General features: G+C 36.4%; 1 protein-coding gene and 1 non-coding gene across 3 annotated transcripts in view; both read left to right on the forward strand.

Moving 5' to 3' along the window:
• SLC16A7 (solute carrier family 16 member 7) overlaps positions 1 to 20,370 on the forward strand; it is a 177,234-nt gene that overhangs the window by 41,219 nt on the left and 115,645 nt on the right. The gene's annotated exons all lie outside the window — the stretch shown is intronic.
• LOC135275582 (U4 spliceosomal RNA) lies at positions 2,294 to 2,431 on the forward strand. The gene has a single exon (XR_010343196.1). It is a non-coding gene; the product is annotated as a U4 spliceosomal RNA (small nuclear RNA).

Here is a 20,370-nt window from a genome sequence, read left to right on the forward strand (position 1 = left end):
TTAATGACAAAAACATATGCACAAAATAAGAAGTTATTTATTTATTTATTTATTTTGAGACAGGGTCTCACTGTTGCCCAGGTTGGAGTGCAATGGCACAATCACAGCTCACTGCAGCCTTGACTATTCAGACTCAAGCAGTCCTCTCCCTTAGTCTCCCAAGTAGCTGGGACTACAGGTATGCACCACCATGCCTAATATATTTTAGAATAGAAATTTATTATCAGATATTGCAACTTCAGAATTATAAGAGTGGTGGACAAATTCAACTGGAGAAACAATAAGTAGCACATACGTTTGGATATGTATGATGAATTTGATTACATGACTTTAAGATTAGAAATTCCAGTGTTATACCATTTTTATGTAGTGCTGGACACTCTGTGATAATCCAGATGCTAATCCTTAAGCCTATCAACTTGACATGTTATTTTTCATATAGTATGTAGATTATGAGAAAATAATTCCTGATTTCCCGTAACTTAGAAAATTATGTTTTTATTTCCATTATGGGCCTGTAGAAGTCAAATACCTCTGACCTTTTAGCTCATTTCTTTAAAGAATAGTCAGCTTCCACTCTTTGATTATTAAAAAAGAAACTGTCACCATGTCACGTGATTCAAATGTAAATCTAGCTTTCTATTCTGGCTTAGTAGAAAGATGATCTTTGCTTTAGCCTCTGACTGCTTTTGATAAAAGAAGCAGTCCCTTTGCTGCTCCTTTCCTGTGCACATTGAAAGGGAAAGAAAGAAACCTGTCACAAATATTTAAATGTTTAAAAAGCAGATGCATTTAGGATACCACAAAGTGTTATTCTCAAATTCTGTCTTGTGCTGTCTACATGCCCAGAGCTCAAAAGAAACTAGTAAAATGCATTTTTGGACAAAAGGATTTTTTTCTGTCAAATGTTTTAAATCTAATAATATGATGTTTTACAGTGACCAGTCATTTTCACCTCTGTCTCCTAGTGGCCTCCCTGCTCATTCTGCTCATTTATCATTCTGTTTCTTTTTTTTTTTTTTCTTTCTCTTCTTTCTGTTTTGGCATTCACCTTTGTAGGGGTAGAAAGGTGTGAGACCCTTTCTCGTACATCAATCAGTGGCATTAGACTTACATAATAGTTTAACACTCACATAGCCAAAGACAAGTTAATAAGAAAAGCATGACAAATTTATTTAATCAAAGTTTTATGTGACATGGGAGCCTTCAGAAATGAAGACCCAAAGATGCAGGTAAAACTGTCTATTTTATGTTTGGGTTCTCCTGTGATTTGACTGTGTTCTCCAAAGTTCATGTGTTGGAAACTTAGTTCCCAATGCAACAGTGTTTAGAGATGGAGCCTTGTGAGGTGATTAGGTCATAAGGGCTCTGCCTTCATGAGTGAATTAATGCCCTTATCATGTGAGTTGATAATTGATTGCAAAAGTTGGCTTGCTATGAAAGCAAGTTTGGTTCCTTCTTGCTCTTTCATGCTCTTTTGCTTTTCTGACTTCTGCCATGAAATGATACAACAGGAAGGACTTCTCCAGATGCCAGCATCATGCTCTTGGACTTCCCATTCCCAGAACAGTGAGCCAGATAAACTTCTATTGCTTGGAAATTACCCAGTCTGTGGTTTTATGTTATAGCAGTACAAAATGGGTTAAGACCTGTTCGATAAAGAATAGACAGCTGTGTTGAAATATAATTAGATTAAACTATGGATATAATGCAGTGGCAATAGGCTGAAGGAGGAAAACCCAGCAAAATCTGTCTGTTCGATTCTTCTTGGACTATTTATGTAGCATTCTTTTTTTCCAGGTAAGATCTTTCTGGAATGAGAATCTTCAAGAAAGAAGGGAGGTTGTGACTTTCTAGATTTTATGGCTTTCTTTGGAGGAGAGGAGTTCTAGTTTCTATGACTGACTTTGGGAAACAGGAATTCTGATTTCTATGACTCATTTCATGGCATAAAGGGTAAGAGACATGAGGGAACAAGAGGTTCAGAGAGAGCTTGCTTCCAATGCCTTCCAGCCTGCTTTAGTTCAATGTATTCAGCATGCTAAAGCTCCATACTTTGCGATATTATCTTCTGAATCCCAACACCTATAATTAGAAATGTATCCTATTTTCTTGGTCATTGCAATTTTTTGGTTGCTATTACTTTCCAATCATGTGTTTTCTATTTTATGTAAAATATAATTCTAGACAAAGGAATACTTTTTAAAATGAAGCTTTTAGTAATATTGCTTCCTGTTGCATTCAAATTACTTAATTATTTTTTTTCTGAAAAAAAAAAAAAAAAGACTATGTAGGCTTTGTGCAGTGGCAGTATCATAGCCAATGAGGTTTATCCGAGGGGCGATTATTGCTAACTGAAAACTTTTCCCAATACCCCATCACGACTTGAAATATAGTCGGCATTGACAATTTTTGACAGTCTCTATGGAGATTGAATTATGTATATAAAAAAAGACTGTGTCATTCAAGTGCTAAGCTACTTGAAAGTAGTATATCATTTTCATTCTTTCACTGAACTGCAAGATATTCCTATTTTAGAAATGAAGGAAATTTGATTTTTAGAGGTTAACTAAATTTTCCAAATTCACTCAATTCATTAGTGGTTGACCCAAGAAAACAGACCTGACTTTTAACATCTTAAATATTCTGCAAGTAATTCTTATATCTCTGAGAATTTAAACATTTTAGAAATACTTTATCCAGTCTATTGTAATTTTTCAAATGTCTTACATAGTAATATTCTAGAAAAAGGTTATTATAAGTTTCTATCAGAGGAGAATAGAATCTCTGTTAGCTATTTTGGCCTATGATTAATACAGGAAACATGATACTAAGAACATACGAATATCAAATTATAAGAAAAGTTTATGTATTTTCATCTATCCTGATGGGTTATTACATCTTTACTATTAACATGTGAGTTGCATTGTATCTTGGTAGTTGAACCTGATTTGAGCCAGAATAGTTAATTCTTAAACATTAAGTTCTAATTTAATAGCTTGCCACTCCTATTCAGTTTTTATTTTTTGTTGGGAGATATCAACTCAGTAATACATAAATGAGCAAACTGTATAATTTTTTTGGGTGATGGGCTTTAGACTTGAATAACCCTTTAGAATTGCATTGATTATTATTATTATTTTTTTTACTGTATAGGAAAGTCTTCTGCCAGAGATTATGTTTTTCAAAGTTTTTTAAATTTATTTTTATTTTTTATTTTTTTAGCAATTTCAACACCTGTTTCAGGAGTTGAGAGGTAATTTTTCTTAACACTCTTGTAATTGTTAACATCATTCTTTGGCTTTATCCTTCTCTATTCTGAAAATCATTTTTTAGTTTACTTCATCAATTTTATTTGATGCAAAACAGTGCATTGTTTTGCTCCTTTCTTATTCCTCCCCTTATAATGTTTTTACAGATATTACTGTTTATAAGCAATAAAACAAACACAAAAGCAACATAAAACTGCAACATAAAACTCTTCATAACAATGAGGGAGTTGGCTGGGCATGGTGGCTCACGCCTGTAATCTCAGCACTTTGGGAGGCCAAGGCGGGTAGATCACTAGATCAGGAGTTCAAGACCAGCCTGGCCAATATGGTGAAACCCTGTCTCTACTAAAAGTACAAAATTTAGCTGGATGTGGTGGCGCGCACCTGTAGTCCCAGCTACTAGAGAGGCTGAGGTAGAAGAATCGCTTGACCCTGGGAGGCAGAGGTTGCAGTGAGCTGAGAACACGCCACTGCACTCCAGCCTGGGCAACAGAGCAAGACTCTGTCTTAAACAAACAAACAAACAAAAACAATGAGGGAGTTGAAGTCATGCTGTATAACCAAGGGATTAAAAGAGAAAAGAAAACCACTGTTTCTTTTTTGTTGTTGTTTTTGAGACCAGATCTCACTCTGTTGCCCAGGTTGGAGTAGAGTGATGCAGTCAAAGCTCACTGCAGTCTCTGACTCCTTGGGCTCAAGCTATCCTCTCTCCTCAGCCTCCCAAGTAGCTGGGACCACAGATGCAAGCAAACATGCCTGGCCAGTTTTTTTCTATCTTTTGTAGGAATGGGGGTCTCACGATATTGCCCAGGTTAGTCTCAATTCCTGGGCTCAAGTGATTCTCCCAGCTTGGCCTCCCAAAGTGCTGGGATTACAGGCATAAGCCAGCATACCTGGCCAACTACTGTTTATCTACATACACATACACAACCCTTCCGACACCAAATATGTGATAATTTTTCACTTGCCAACCATTCTCCAATTTTGTCTCATACAACTGGGTGTCCTACAATTTAACTCAGTTCTTACACTCATGACCCAGAGTTAGTGCAGACTCCACAGGTTAAGGGCTCTGTCTCACAATACATTTCTATACTTCAGATGTCAATCACGTGTAGTATGTCCCGAAATTACCCACAACTTCTGTCCAACATGGCCACAAACTGGGGATTCCAACTCCTTCCTCAGGTTCAGAAAGTGTTAGAACAGCTCACAGAACTCAGGGGAACATTTTCTTATAGTTACCAGCTTATTATAAAGAATATAACACAGAAATAGTCACCTGGAAGAGAGGCACAGGACACGGCATGGGTGGGAGTACAGAGCTCCATGTTCCCTCAAGGCATGCCACCTCCCCAGTACTTGCAGCAGCATTAACAGTTGTAACTATTTCTCAGCCACATACCAAATCTAAATGATCGTAAGGAAACTCAGGAATGCTGCTAGAAACAAAAAAGACATTGGACTTACACAGTTAGTAAGCAGAACAAAAGGGAATTTCCAGTTTTCTCTTATGCTTTTAATATTTGACTTTTGGGGGACATTTCATGATTAGAACTTATGTGTCTTATTTAAATTTTGGTGAATGTTCCTGTTTTATCATTTGAAATTAATTCTTGTGTTAACTTGAACTTTTTGCCCCCTCAGAGAAAATATAATTTAGAATTTTACTTTTCCAAGCATTAGGATGGTTACTTTTGGTTGCTCTGAGAAATTAGATACCTGATATTCTGAAAAAAAAGTAGTGCTTTTCTTAAAATAGTCTTGAATTCTATCTACCAAGATAACAAGAAGACCATGCCACCATTGACTACTAAAACCATTTATTATCCCAAGTGTTTCCAATTGTGTAGGATTTTTTTTCAATGACTTTTTCCTTTTTTAACCATTTGATTGACAGATACAATGGAAGTTGTTCACAGCCCCTATCGAAAACAACTGTTGCCATGTATTAACAACTGAAAATACTCACCTTTCATCTTGGGAACCTGATAAAGAGTTCAGTATTCTAAATATATTTTCCAAAAAATTTTAAAAAAGAAAATATTTTCGTGTTTTGCTAAAGTTCCCTTAGCTGGGACTACAGGTGCATGCCTCCATGCCCTGCTAATGTTTTTGTATTTTTAGTAGAGACGGGGTCTTAGCCAGGGTGGTCTCCATCTCTTGACCTCGTGATCCACCTGTCTTGGCCTCCCAAAGTGCTGGGATCACAGGCGTGAGCCACTGCACTTGGCCTCATATAGGGTTTTGTTTTTTTTTGAGATGGAGTCTCACTCTGTCACCAGGCTGTAGTGCAGTGGCATGATCTCGGCTCACTGCAGCCTCTGCCTCCTGGGTTCAAGAGATTCTCCTGTCTTAGCCTCCCTAGTAGCTGAGACTACAGGTGCACGCCACCATGCCCAGCTAATTTTTGTAGTTTTAGTACAGACAGGGTTTCACCATGTTGGCCAGGATAGTCTTAATCTCCTGACCTCCTGATCCGCCTGCCTTGGCCTCCCGCAGTGCAGGATTACAGATATGAGCCACCACTCCGGCCATATAGGTTTTTTTTTTAGAAGAACTGCATGTATTAAAAATGACTTATGTGGGTAAATTGAATCCCTAAAAAGGTTTCTAGTGGGACAAAACATTGAAGGCAACATTTGTATAAAAAAATAAAAAAAGTTATACATATATATATTTATATGTATATACATAAATATTATTTGAAAAATATTATTTAACTGTTTAAGCTTTATCTGTAAATTGGAAATGTGATAGCTGCCAGGAAATGGTGTAGTGAGAAATGGACGAAATAGCACATACAAAGTAGTTACCTAGGTAAATCTCTATCCTGTCACCAACTCTTCCATCCCAGAGACCTCCTCGGTCACACAAGCTAAAGAACCTATTTCCACCACATCTTATTCTTATAATCCTTTTTAAATTTAATTGATACAAAGCGATCTTTTTAATGTGTCTTTATTCCCTACTGGAGACATTGTGCATTCATTTGCTGCCAAATTCTCCAGAGTCTGTTCTTATACGTGGCAGGCGTTCATTTATTCATTCATTCAAAAACCATTCTTAGAACTGACTTCGCTTTTGATGGGGTTACTCTGCTGAACAGAAAGTGAAGTTTCTGCCATGATACGATATAAAAATAGTTTATTTATAAGCCAGTACTTTTTTGATGGGTACAAATATATACAATAATTGTGCAATAGTTTCTAGGGCTATTTTGTTTTAACCCATCGGCATAGAAACAAACTTAGTCTATTTTGTTTTAACCCATCAGCATAGAAACAAACTTAGTCTGTTGTACAAAATATTGCCTTTGTAACTTTCCTAATATTTACAATAAAGGGACTCACTTTACTTGGATATTTCTAAGTTGGGGAGAGTTGCTTAACTTTATTGGATGTCACTGTTTCTTACTTTTTCCATTTGTGAAAGAAGGGAGCCAATTTGATGCTCTTCTACAATCTAGGACTTAACGAACCATTATTCATTGTACTTTTCAATGTGTGTCACTTTCTTGTGTCAAAATATGGGCTTTTCCTAGATGTCATTAGTAAGGCAGTTTAGAGTGTGTCCTTGCTGGGAAGATGTACAGTAGTGCTAATAATTCACCATTTTGGAATATCAAAACTGTATCCATGTGCCCTGAAACACTGAACAGCATCTAGCAAACCATATGTTTTCTAAAATTTCTTTATCTAGTGTTATAGAAATAAATGTATTGATTTTAAAATTATAATGCTGATTTATTTTAATTTAAACAAAATCTAAATTAAGTCCTTTCTTATACATTTACATTCTGGAGACAAAATTTGAGAACTGCATTGATGATCTAACAAGCGTTTTAAAATGAATTTGCTCTATTAGCATTTCCTGTACAGATGCACTAAGTTTCCAAGCTTCATTTCGACCCTCATTCTTGGAATTCCTTACCTGTAGTCCTTTTAGCCTATTGATTCCTCTTTATCCTTTAAGAATAATTCTATCCATTCTTTTTTTCTGGAACCTATTTCTGGCCTTCATTCACCACAGGGTGATTAGATATTCTCTCTTTGTGTTTCCATAAAATCATGCATATATTTACTTTGCTTACCATATTTTTCAAAATTATCTCTTTCTCCATTTGCATCTCCTGTTAGATTGTGACCTTTTTGATACTAAGGATTTTATGTGTTAATCCTTATAACTCTAAAGTATAACACAGTACCTGTCTTATAGATGGTGCACAGTAAATGTACATTGCATTAGTAGATGAATAAAAATTAAGAATCAAGATGGATATAACTCTTCATGCAGAGGATAGAGCATCAAGGGAGGTATAGTCCAGAAAGGAGAGCATAACAGTGATGATGATTTTTTCCACTGTGATAGTACAAATTATAGAATGTATGAGCAATAATGAAATAAAAATTGACTGAAGAAGAACATGCAATCTAGACTAGAGAATTGACTAACCATGAATTAAGATTGCCTTTATGGAGCTCAATTGAGATAGATTCCATAATTGTTGTGAAGAATTTGGAAATTAAGTAAAGAATTCTGAAATTTAGTTGAAAGTAGCTTGTTGGAAAACCTTATAATAATTGGGAATACAGGCACAAAGGATGTTGGAAAGTTTATTTTAGTGCTATAAATTATTGATAAGTTATCGCTGCCAGTATATCTTCAGAATACCTTTATGTTGTCAAATTTTAAAAGCACTTGGATAATTTAGATTAATATAATTCACTTAGATTCTGTATAAAATATTAGTAAATGATATTGATTACTTGATTTAGACTTTACTTTCTGCCATGGACTATGCTGTATACTTTCATACGCATTAACTTTAATACTTACTCCAATGTAATTATTCACATTTTACAGATGAGGAAACTGAGGGTAAGAAAGCTCAATCCAGTTGTCTTTGATAACAGAACTAATTGAAAATCTGTACTTATACTGCTCTGCACTATGACCCCAAGAGCCTCTAATATACTTATATGTTTTCTGCTCAGATTGAAAGTGGCAAGCATAAATGTCTATAAATCTAGTTGTCTCTTACGTGGTCATTCATTCATTCAATCATCAAACGTTTACTGGCCCTCTAGGCACTGCTAGGTACTGCATATGTAACACGCCCATATACCCTCATGGAAGTCACAGTGGAAGAGACTGGCATTAGAAATATAAACAAGGCTGGGCGCGGTGGCTCAGACCTTTAATCCCAGCACTTTTGGAGACCCAGGAGGGCAGATCATGAGGTCACAAGTTCAAAACCAGCCTGGACAAAATAGTGAAACCTCGTCTCTACTATAAATCCAAAAAAATTAGCCAGGTGTGGTGGCAGGCCCCTGTAATCACAGCTACTCGGGAGGTGGAGGCAGGAGAATTGCTTAAACCTCGGAGGCAGAGATTGCAGTGAGCCGAGATCATGCCACTGCACTCCAGCCTAGATGAGACAGTGCGAGACTCCGACTCAAAAATATATATATATATAAACAAACTGTATAATGACAAGTTTTGATAAATGCTATGAAGAAAACTGGAGTGCCTTTTATTAAGTAGATTACAGAGCAGGCTTCTTATGTACTTACTTCCCTGTGGGCAAATGTAATTAGATTTACAATATAACTTACTGTAATTCAAGAAGATGCTTAAAATAGCTTTAGATAAGTGGTACCACACCAATGTAATCAAGCTGAACAGAACAGTTGAAATCATTGGTCTTCTAGCAGCCTTTTCACAGCACAGAGGGAATTTTGGCAAACTGGTATTCTTGAAGAAAATTGTGGTGTTACACTTCAACAGGTTCTGAAAATTTACCAAATGTCACATCTGTATTTCAGTTTTGGAGAGTGACTTTGAAACTACTTCAACAATGACCTACCTCACTTCACAAAAGAGCATAATTATCCACTGAGATAACTCTTAGGTTGCCCTTTAAAAAGCAGTATATGTCCTGCTGCAACTCTGAGCATATGGTAGAGTTTGAATTGGAAATATGGATACAACATTTGATAAGTTTGAACATTTGGCTTAAGATATTATAACATTTGGCATAAAGTCAAAATAGTAGTATTTCAAGATAATTTATTTCATTCAGAACTTAATAAAGCTAGGTGGTCAAAATAAATATAAAACAAAAATAATACAAACAAAGCAAAGCAAAACAATATGAAACTTTGCTGGATGCTAATGACAGACTAGACCCTGGCTTTATTGCACATCAAAAGTTATAAAGTCTTGGCTGGGCACGATGGCTCATGCCTGTAATCTCAGAACTTTGGGAGGCTGAGGCAAGTGAATTACTTGATATCAGGAGTTTGAGACCAGCCTGGTCAACTTGGTGAAATCCCCTCTACTAAAAATACAAAAATTAGCCTAGCATCGTGGCACATGCCTGTAATCCCAGCTACTTGGGAGGCTGAGGCACAAGAATCACCTGAGCCTGGGAGGTAGAAGCTGCAGTAAGCCAAGAAAATGCACTCCAGCAGCTGGGTATGGTGGCTCACACCTGTAATCACAGCACTTTGGGAGGCTGAGGCAGGCAGATCACTTGAGGTCAGGAGTTCGGGACCAGCCTGGCCAACATGGTAAAACCCTGACTCTATAAAAATACAAAAGTTAGTTGGACATGTTGGCAGGCACCTGTAATCCCAGCTACTTGGGAGGCTGAGGCAGGAGAATCGCTTGAACCCAAGAGGCCTCAGAGATTTCAGTGAGCCAAGACTACACCACTACACTCCATCCAGCCTGGGCAACAAAAGCAAAACTTTGTCTCAAAAAAAAAAAACCAAACAAAAAGAAAAAGAAAATGCACTCCAGCCTGAGCAACAGAGTGAGACTCTGTCTCAAAAACAACAAAAACCAAAACAGTTGTAAAGTCTTACATTTTAGTTTTAGAAGTAACCTTGGGCCTGTAATATCATATCATAAATAACTGGTATTTAACTGATTTCTGAATACAGAAAAGTTTCTAAGTCAATGATCTGTTTATTTGATTTTTACTTTTTTGCCAACAAATGTGCATTGTAACTTTACTTCTCGGTCCTCCCTCCCCTTTCACAATTTTTTTATGGACAGATAACATAATTTCCTGACAGTTGGAGACATTTTTGTAATTATCTGCAAACCTGAGAGGCTTAAGACTCTGTTTCTTAACACTGTCAGAAAGTGGTTGAAATGATTTTCATGAAGCGAAAATGTATGTGAAAGATAGAAGTTAAACATGAAATATAGTATCATAATTGAAACCTGTTATCATTTATCAACTCTAGACATTATGAGCCTTCCCTATTTTTGTCTTTCCTGGAGTTTTCTTATCCTGTTAGTACTCTTCATTATTCCTTATGTCGTTCTTGCGTACCTCTCTCACAGGGGAGAAACCCTTAAATTGGGTCTTGAGGAATAAATAGGAGCATGCTCAACAGAAAGGTGAGGAAGAGAACTCCTTAATAGTCACTGATATCTACTCAGGCTGGAAAGTTAAATTAGTTCAATGTTATTAATGGATGTCGTGCAAGGAAAGACATGACATTAAAGGAGAATAAAGCAGTGGCATAGAGTCAGATCAGATAGTAAAACCATTTGATATGGTTTGGCTGTGTCCCCACCAAAATCTCATGTTGAATTGTAGTTCCCATAATCACCACAGGTTGTGGGAGAGACCCAGGGGAGGTAATTTAATCATGGGGGCTGTTACCACCATGCTTTTCTTATGATAGTGAGTTCTCACAAGATCTGATGATTTTATAGGGGGCTTCCCCCTTTGCTTGCCTCACATTCTTCTCCTTCCTGCTGCAAGTGAAGAAGGATGTGTTTGCTTCCCCTTCTACTATGATTGTAAGCTTCCGGAGGCCCTCCCAGCCCTATGGAATGGTGAGTCAATGAAACCTCTTTCATTTATATATTACCCAGTCTCAGATATGTCCTTATAGCAGCAGGAGAACAGATTAATACAGTAAACTGGAACCACATAGAATGGGGTGCTGGTATAAGGATACCCCAAAATGTGGAATGAACTTTGGAACTAGGTAACAGGCAGAGGTTGGAATAGTTTGGAGGGCTCAGAAGAAGACAGGAAAATGTGGAAAAGTTTGGAACTTCACAGAGACTTGGAGGCTGAGAAGACAGGAAGATGTGGGAAAGTTTGGAACTTTCTAGAGACTTGTTGAATGGCTTTGACCAAAATGCTGATGGTAATATGGATAATGATGTCCAGGCTTAGGTGGTCTCAGACAGAGATGAGAAACTAAAGTCACTCTTGTCATGCAAAGAGACTGGCAGCATTTTGCACCAGCTCTAGAGATTTGTGGAATTTGACCTTGAGGGAAAGGATTTAGGGTAGCTGGTGTAAGTAATTTCTAAGTGGCAAAATGTTCAAAAGGAAGTAGAGCATAAAAGTTTGGAAAATTTGCAGGCTAGTGATGTGATAGAAAAGAAAAACCCATTTTCTGGGGAGAAATTTGAGCTGGCTACAGAAATTTGCATAAGTAATGAGGAGCCAAATATTAATCACCAAGACTATGGGGAAAATGTCTCCAGGGCATATCAGAGACCTTCACAGCAACTGCTTCCATCACAGGCCTGGAGGCCTAGGAGGGAAAAATAGTTTCCTGGGCTGGGCCCAGGGTCCTCTTGCTATGTGCAGCCTCAACACTTGATGCTCTGCATCTCAGCCGCTCTAGTCATGGCTAAAAGGGGTCAGGTACAGCTCAGGCCAGTGCTTCAGAGGGTCCAAGCCCAAAGGCTTGGAAGCCTCCACATGGTGTTGGTCCTGTGGGTGTGTAGAAGACAAGATTTGAGGTTTGGAGACCTCCACCTAGATTTCAGGGATGTATGGAAATGCCTTGATGTCTAGACAGAAGTCTGCTGCAGGGGCAGAGCCCTCATGGAGAATCTCTGCTAGGGCTAGGGCAGTACAGAAAGTAAATGTGAGGTTGGAAGCCCCACACAGAGACCCCACTGGGGCACTGCCTAGTGAAGCTGTAAGAAGAAGGCCACTATCCCCCAGACCCCAGAATGATAGATCCACCAACACCTTGCATTGTGCACCTGGAAAAGCTGCAGACACTCAACTCCAGCCCATGAAAGCAGCCAGGAGTGGGGCTGTACCATGCAAAGCCACAGAGGCAGAGCTGCCTAAGCCCATGGGAGCTCACTCCTTGCATCAATGTGACCCAGATGTGAGACATGGAGTCAAAGAAGACCATTTTGCAACTTTAAAGTTTAATGACTGCCCTATTGGATTTCAGGTGTGCATGGGCCTGTAGCCCCTTTGTTTTGGCCAATTTCTTCTGTTCAGAATGGGTGTATTTACCCAACACCTGTAACCTCATTGTATCTAGGAAGAAACTAACATGCTTTTGATTTTACAAGCTCCTAGGCAGAAGGGACTTGGCTTGTCTCAGATAAGACTATGGGCTTAGACTTTTGGGTCAATGCTGAAATGAGTTAAGACTTTGGAAAACTGTTAGGAAGTGCATGATTGTGTTTTACAATGTGAGGACATAAGATTTGGGAGGGGCCAGGGGTGGAAAGATATGGTTGGCTGTGTTTGGACCCAAATCTCACCATGAATTGTAGTTCCCATAATTCCCATGTGTCATGGGAGGGGATCTGATGGGAGATAACGTAATCATGGGGGCTCTTACCCCTGTGCTATTCTTGTGATAGTGAGTGAGTTCTTATGAAAGCTGATGGTTTTATAAGGAGCTTCCTCCTTCACTCAGCTCTCATTCTTCTCCTTTCTCCTGCCATGTGGAGAAAGATGTGTTTGCTTCCCCTTTCACCATGATTGTAAGTTTCCTGAGGCCTCCCCAGCCCTGTGTAACTGTGAGTCAATTAAACCTCTTTCATTTATAAATTACCTAGTCTCAGGCATGTCCTTATAGCAACTTGAGAATAATACACTGTATTCTTACAGTGTATTATTACTACAGGGACTTGACTAATGCAGTGTATTAGTCCCTATAATAATATACTTGAACTTTACAGTGTATTATTACAGGGACTAATACACTGTAAAGTTCAAGAATAAATTATCACATCAGGTAAAATTGTGTTTGGTGACCAGGAAGGGGCCCACCTTCTCTGCAGAAGCAGAAGAGAATGAATGAAGGACTAAGGGAGATACAGAAATGTGCATAGGTAACCAAGATGTTGTGGGAGTTCATGCCTGATCTGATGGTGTTTATTTTCTCTGTAAATAAGAAGCCAGGTCGGTTAGGTGTGTGGCTCATGCCTATAAGCCTAGAACTTTGGAAGGTCTAGTCAGGAGGAGCACTTGATGCCAGGAGTTTGGGACCAGGCTGGGCAACATGGTGAAACTCTGTCACTACAAAAAAATACATAAATTAGCCAGACATGGTGGCACATGCCCATAGTCACTGCTATTTGGGAGGCTGAGATGGAAGGATCACCTGAACTTGGCGAGGTAAAGGCTGCAGTGAGCCATGATTGTGCCACTGTAATCCATCCTGGGTGACAGAGTGAGACCCCGTCTCAACAACAAGAACAACAACAATATGAAACTCCAGGTCAACTGCAGAGGGTGATCGAGGATATTTAGGGAACTTAAGGATAAGGGATGATGTCAGAACTGTAAATGGAGGAGAGGAAGATACCAAGATATGTGTGGAAAGCTTACTGGGCAGGCCTTGGGATCCTGCTGAAATAGAAATATATGAATAAGTAGTGGTATCCATTTGTACAATTAATCCATTTCCCTTAGCTCTATTTAATACTATAATTACATAGTCCATTCTAAGTTTGGTATTTTCAGACTTCTTCTTGCAAGAAGACATAGGCATGAGGGACTTGAGAATGTTAGTGATTTATCATAGATGATATTAATATTATTGAGTACATGTGATGTGTTAGTAGTTGTGCTTAGTACATTATATATGTTGCCACATTTAAAATTTTTTTCTATGAGGTATAAATATTGTTCCTATTTTCTAAAAACAAATTGAGGATCAAGGTTAAGTAATTTTCTCAAGATAGATTTACCAATATTTAGCATAACTGGGATTTGAGTGAAGATCAACGTTGCAGCTTAACAGAGAAAAAATCTGAGGCAAAAAAGGGCTAATCATTTGTGAGAAGATGTGTCAAGAGACTAACCAGTCTCAAGAAGTTTCCAGAACAGGATTGATGGAAATAAAATATTTTAGATTGCGTGAAAGATAGAGAACTAATTGGTAAGTAGAACATCAACATTTAAGCCTCTAATGATAGAGTCATTCAGAGTGGCCATGAAGTCCAAGTTGGAAATGGTTTTCTGAAATGAGAGTTGAAGTAGAAATCATGAATTCTATGGATAGATTATTGATTGCAGTGCAAGGATATTGATTATCAATATTGATTTTGGTAGGATTTTGGAATCAGGAGAAATGGATTTTGAAGGAATGACATAAAAGCAGATGAGTCCCAGTATTCAGAGTGATACAGATTGGTGAAGTGAACCTAAGTGGAAAAGAATTTTTGCATGAAATTGAAAAAGTAATGATACAAAACCCACAAATGGAAGTAGGATTATTCTGAGCCTCTATCCTGATCTGAATGTATGAAGAATATGACTTATGTAAATCAGGCTTTCAAGGAGAAAACAATTCAGAGACAACATAATGTCTTGGTTAGGATTAATTAAGTTTGTTTATTAAAAAATGGGAGTCATAGAGGGTACAAGGGACAAGGTGAGAAAGACATACATCAAGAGGAATGTGGGAGGGTGGAGAGCATGAACCAAATGGGAAAAAGTGCGTAACTGTGTGAGTGAGACATTGCAAAAGAGGATTAGTGATTAGAGGAAACACTTTGGGGCTTGAGAGTGAAGGACAAGAGGCATCAGTGGAATTTGATGGCTTTAAATTTGTAAACAAATCTTTGGTTTAAAGGTGTTCTGCTATTTCATTTCCAAATACTGCCATGAGCTGACTTTCAACCACATTGTTATTTGAGCTAAGGGAGGATGACAATGTTCAAAATTCAGTGGTGGTTGGGACTGATACAGGAGCCTTTTTGTTCAGATCAGTGGAAGATTGAATCATATTAACTGCATTTATACCTCTGGTTTTGTGGCCTTGCTTAATAGTATTTTACTTCAAAAGTTTTAGGCTGGGTACGGTGGCTCACACCTATAATCCTAGCATGTGAGGAGGCCAAGGTAGGTGGATCACCTGAGGTCAGGAGTTCAAGACCAGCCTGGTCAACATGACAAAACCCCGTCTCTACTAAAAATACAAAAATTAGCCAGGCGTGATGGTGGGTACCTGTAATCCCAGCTACTCCAGAGGCTAGTGGCTGGAGAATCGCTTCAACCCAGAGGCAGAGGTTGCAGTGAGTTGAGATCGTACCATTGCACTCCAGCCTGAGCAACAAGAGCAGAACTCCATCTCAGAAAAAAATAGCTCTAAAAATATTAGTATGAATTTTATAGATATTTGTCTAATATTTCACTTTTTCAAGGCATTACATTATGTTAATTTAATATTTAGTGTTTAGGTTTTATACATATCATCTTTTTTTTTTTGCTTATTAGAACAGATACCCACTTGATATTAATTTCCATTTTTAAGTTTTAAAAGGGAATAGTCTTACCTGAACACTTGAATAACTTTAACAAAAATTTAAATTGGGTCTGTAGATTTACTTGTTCCACAATACATGGAAAAGAATGTGTGTCTTATGCAAAATAAAGGAGATATGGTATTATGAAGTGCATTCTAAGTGTACTATTAATCAAAGTTTAGCACCAGTAGTGTTTTTATACACCACATAGTCCAACCACCTATTTATGGCTGATGCATGTGCATTTGGTGCCTTTTCATGAAAGATGTTTCTTCTAACTGATATTGTGGAAACGGTGAACAAGATCAAAGTTGGAATATTGTCTCCTACCCTTAAAGATGTATACCCCTGAGAACTTGGCTTCTACAAGCTGAGTATTTCCTCTTCTGTAAAATGGGGATGTTACCATTACCAAAGAGTGATTGAGAGGATTAGAGTGCCCATTTTACTTTTAGATATCTCTGACTTGAGGTTATATTTATACTGAATGAAAATCTATCTCTCTGTAGTTCTAATCTATTCAGGATAGTTCAGGATCCTGGAACCACAATAGGAAATTGAAAATTACCTTTAAACTAAGTTTCACACTGTATAATTTTTGGTGTTTATGCAGCAACCTGGCCTTTAACAAGTCAATATTAGCAAATGTCTTATTTTCCCCAAAGATAATGATTGAATAACTACGATATGCCAGGCAAGGCCATCTGGAAGTCTCCTGGATAAATTTGATCATCAGAAGAATCTCATAAGTCCCAGGAATGGGTCTGCTTTGGTATCCCTGCTGTGCTCAGGCGTGGGCTGGGAGGTGCCTTTGGGAAGTGTGGACTCTATGCAATGGATTTCAGAGCTCAGCAGTTTGAGCCCTTGGTCAGTTATATTCCCTCTAGTTGTAGGTCTTTGAGGCACATACTTAAAAGCACCCCATCATATTTGTCCATCTTAGTTATAGGTAAAAATAAAATTGCTAAAGGCTCTAGTGTACTATTTGCTTTATAGAGTGAAAGATAAATGTAAATTTTACTATGAGGTGATGGTAGCTAAAAGAAGCTACTATTTATGCTTCTCTCTTACTCCCATACAGAGTCCCCTCCTTCACAACCACCTATACTTACCTCAAAGTAAGATGATAAAGTGAGCATGGCAACATTCCAAGACAAGCTCCGTATGATCTGCCTTTGCAGTGTGTTTTGGCTTTGCCCCTCTTCATGGTTAATTTTCACTACACCACTAACCAAATTATATTTTTCAGTGTTTATTGATTTTTCTTTCATCTTTGACTTCCTCTGTTAAAAAAAAGGCTGGCTATTAATGTCTCTGTAACAAAGAAGTGTGAACATAGTAAGTTAATTCAGTAATTTTGTTAAAGTTCTGAGATCAAAGCTTACTGTCCTAGTGTTTTTCTCCATGATTTTCAGTATATGATGGTATAGGCCATTTCCTTAGATTCCACTCATGTAACTTTATTACCCTTGTTTAGAGATTTTAAGTTCCACTGCTTATTAAGGAGTACTGTAGAATTTCTCATGTCAACCATGAAAAGAGCTATACACTGTAGCTGTAAATAATATTTATAGTTACATACATGTAGTTGTTTGTAACATGCCTTTTAGAATCTGTCTGCAGTGACTTTCAAAGGTCACCTTTGGTAGTTATGTAAACATAAAACGATGGATTTGCTTTTGGATATCTAAGAGTATGTTGCAGTGTCTCATGCCTGTCATTTGCCAGCAGAAGAAATGTTACTCTTCAGCTTTGCCACAATGCCCTCACATTCTTCAACCTGAGTTAGTCAGCCGCTTATCAGCTGATGTGATTTTACATTTTTGCCTTGATCATTAATCATTCACTTTAAGTTCTTCTTTTGTAGTATTTGCCAGTTGCTTCCAAAACAAACATGCTTTCTGGGCGTGAGGAAGGGAAAAGCAAAAAAGATTGAAAAGAATATAATAGATGGTTTCACAGTTATTTTGGCTTTATTACTAATGCTAACTACTATCATAAGGTATAGAACTAAGCTTGAAGTTTTAATAAATACTTTATTCAAGGAACTTTTTCTTAAGCCCTAATGAGAATTTATAAACATGATTGGATGGTACTGTTAAGTTAAAGGGAGAAACTCTCTCTCCTAAGAGAGAAAATTGTTTGCTGTTTTTCTGAAAATTTGAGTGTGGATTTACATAGTTTTAAATATTCCTTTTAGATTTACTGTTGTTCCTAAAACAGTCTCTTTTTTTTTGCAGGACATTTATTTATTTTGTGAAATATATTAATAAAATTACATATGTCAACTGACATAATTTTTTACTTCTGTTATTTTGTAGATAATAATCAACCAGGTGTAAAGATGAGTAATATATTTCCCCTATTACATTGTATATTCCTAGCCCTTTGAATAAGCAACTTTGCAAAATATATTTCATTTTTTTCTTGATTAAAATTTGCTTCATGAGTTAGAAGAGATCATGAACCCTGGGTAATGCATTTTGGTTGTAACTAAAATTCTTAAGTCAATTAATTATGAGTTACACCAGACATGGAACTTTATGACACCCAGAGTATTCTATTAAAATAGCAGTATTGAAATAGCTGCTGGCCCTTTCTAAAAAGTATGTCCAGTTAAATCACCTAAATAATGGTCTCTGAAATTACAGAATTAAAAATATCGTAATTTTTCCCACCTGATAATTGGATGACAGATTAGACATTAACCTAGCCTTCCAAAGGCCTAGAGATTTCTTTTCTTTTTCCTTCCCATCCCTTCTTATTTGTGTTAGTTTTATTTTCAGTAGAACAGATCAAAGAATTTCTCTTAGTTTATGAACCTTTCTAGAAACTTAAATACAGCTTATACTTTTGTTATTGGTTTTATATTAAATAAATTATGAAAAAGTTGCCTTTTAATATAAGTACAAGTCTTTGTAGAACTTATCTGTGATTTACACATGCATGCTTCAGAAGGTCAAGTATTCTAACTTTTGTACAAGGTAAAAGTTACTTGGAAGATGAAAAGGCATGCCAAAACAAATAGAAAACATTTTATTTCATTTTAAACTACCTTTCTTTTTAAAAAAATCTTTATTTTGTATGCATGATTATATAACTGTCAAATTACTTTTCATTGTTTTACATATCAGCCTACAAACATAGTTCTTAAGGTTTGCTTCTGTTTTTTAAAAAATTGTCACTCCTTAAGACAAATGAAATTTTACTGCCCTATTTTTGCAGAAGAAAATACTGTAAATTAAAACTAACTGTAGTAGTCTAATGTTGTAGAGAAAAATCAGGGAATTTCTAAACTCACATTGTTAAAATAAATTTTTAGTTGAGGAATAAAACAGAAAAGAGAAAGAAAACTTCCTTAACTAATGATTCTCAAATATTATTTGTATTATTTTATTTCACATAAGAATCAAAATGTGGGAGATCGCACTTGTTAGGTATGAAGCAGAAATATAATTATACAGACAAAACTGGATTATAGCAAATAATACCAATTTGTCACCATACCTATGCATGAAATAAATTCAAAGTTATATAATTTTAGTGTTAGTTACTGAATCAGAAAGTTAGTTATAGTAAGATTTTATGTTTTAAAAGTATGTATTACGTAATTTTTAATTATTCTGGTATACTAATACCAGGAATTTTGTGAAGTGTATCTTAATATTGATTTTAGATTCAAATGAATTTAATTATTGATATAAGGAGGTACTTTGCATGTAAAATTCACAATTTTTTGTGTAGTTTATACTAAATTGGGACAATTATATGTACATTCTCTGCTTATTATAGTTTTGAAATTTACAAAATAAACAATTGGATGTAAACCTAAAAAATTTCTTCCATTTTTAGACTACAATGTCAAGGTTCTCTGGTCAAATCAAGTGACATTGCAAGTGCTATCAAAATGACCTCAGACTATTTATGTTCTGTTTCTTTGGCCTTACTTATGTGATTTTTTTATATTTTAAAAACCTTTGCACTGTGCGATGTTACTGTAGAACAATCTGATTTTTCTTGATTACACTTCAAAGTTGATTGTATTGATTTAATAATACGATAAATATCAAAACTTGTATACTTCAATACCTTATTTTTAAAATAAAGAATCAGCAGGAATCTAATGCCTATTCATGTGTACAATCTAATATTTTTTACTGTCTTAAGTAGCAAATATTAATATCATTAACTAATGCTGTTATTAATAGCAAATTAATATTTTCATTAACTATTATGGCATGCCATAATTACAATGTAGGGTTAGTGGTGATGTGAATGAATTTAACTAAATAATCTGTTTATATCTAAAGGAGTGTTTAAATAGAACCTCAGCGCTTTAAGAGAAAAATTAATAGTAGTTATCAATAGTATTATTAATTAATTATTAATGTTATTTCACTACCAAACACTGTATGTATTAAGTATTTTACAAATGTTAACTAGCTTGATTTAATAGTCAAAATTTAGGGGTAAATGCTATCATAACCCTTGTTTTCAAATAAAGAAATTGGACGAAGAAGTGAAAAACTTGTTTCAAGGTTCATAT

Source organism: Aotus nancymaae, unplaced genomic scaffold (assembly GCF_030222135.1).
Source record: "Aotus nancymaae isolate 86718 unplaced genomic scaffold, 86718_ANA_hifiasm-v0.15.2.pri h1tg000016l, whole genome shotgun sequence".
In the NCBI taxonomy this organism is placed as follows: Eukaryota; Metazoa; Chordata; class Mammalia; order Primates; family Aotidae; genus Aotus; species Aotus nancymaae.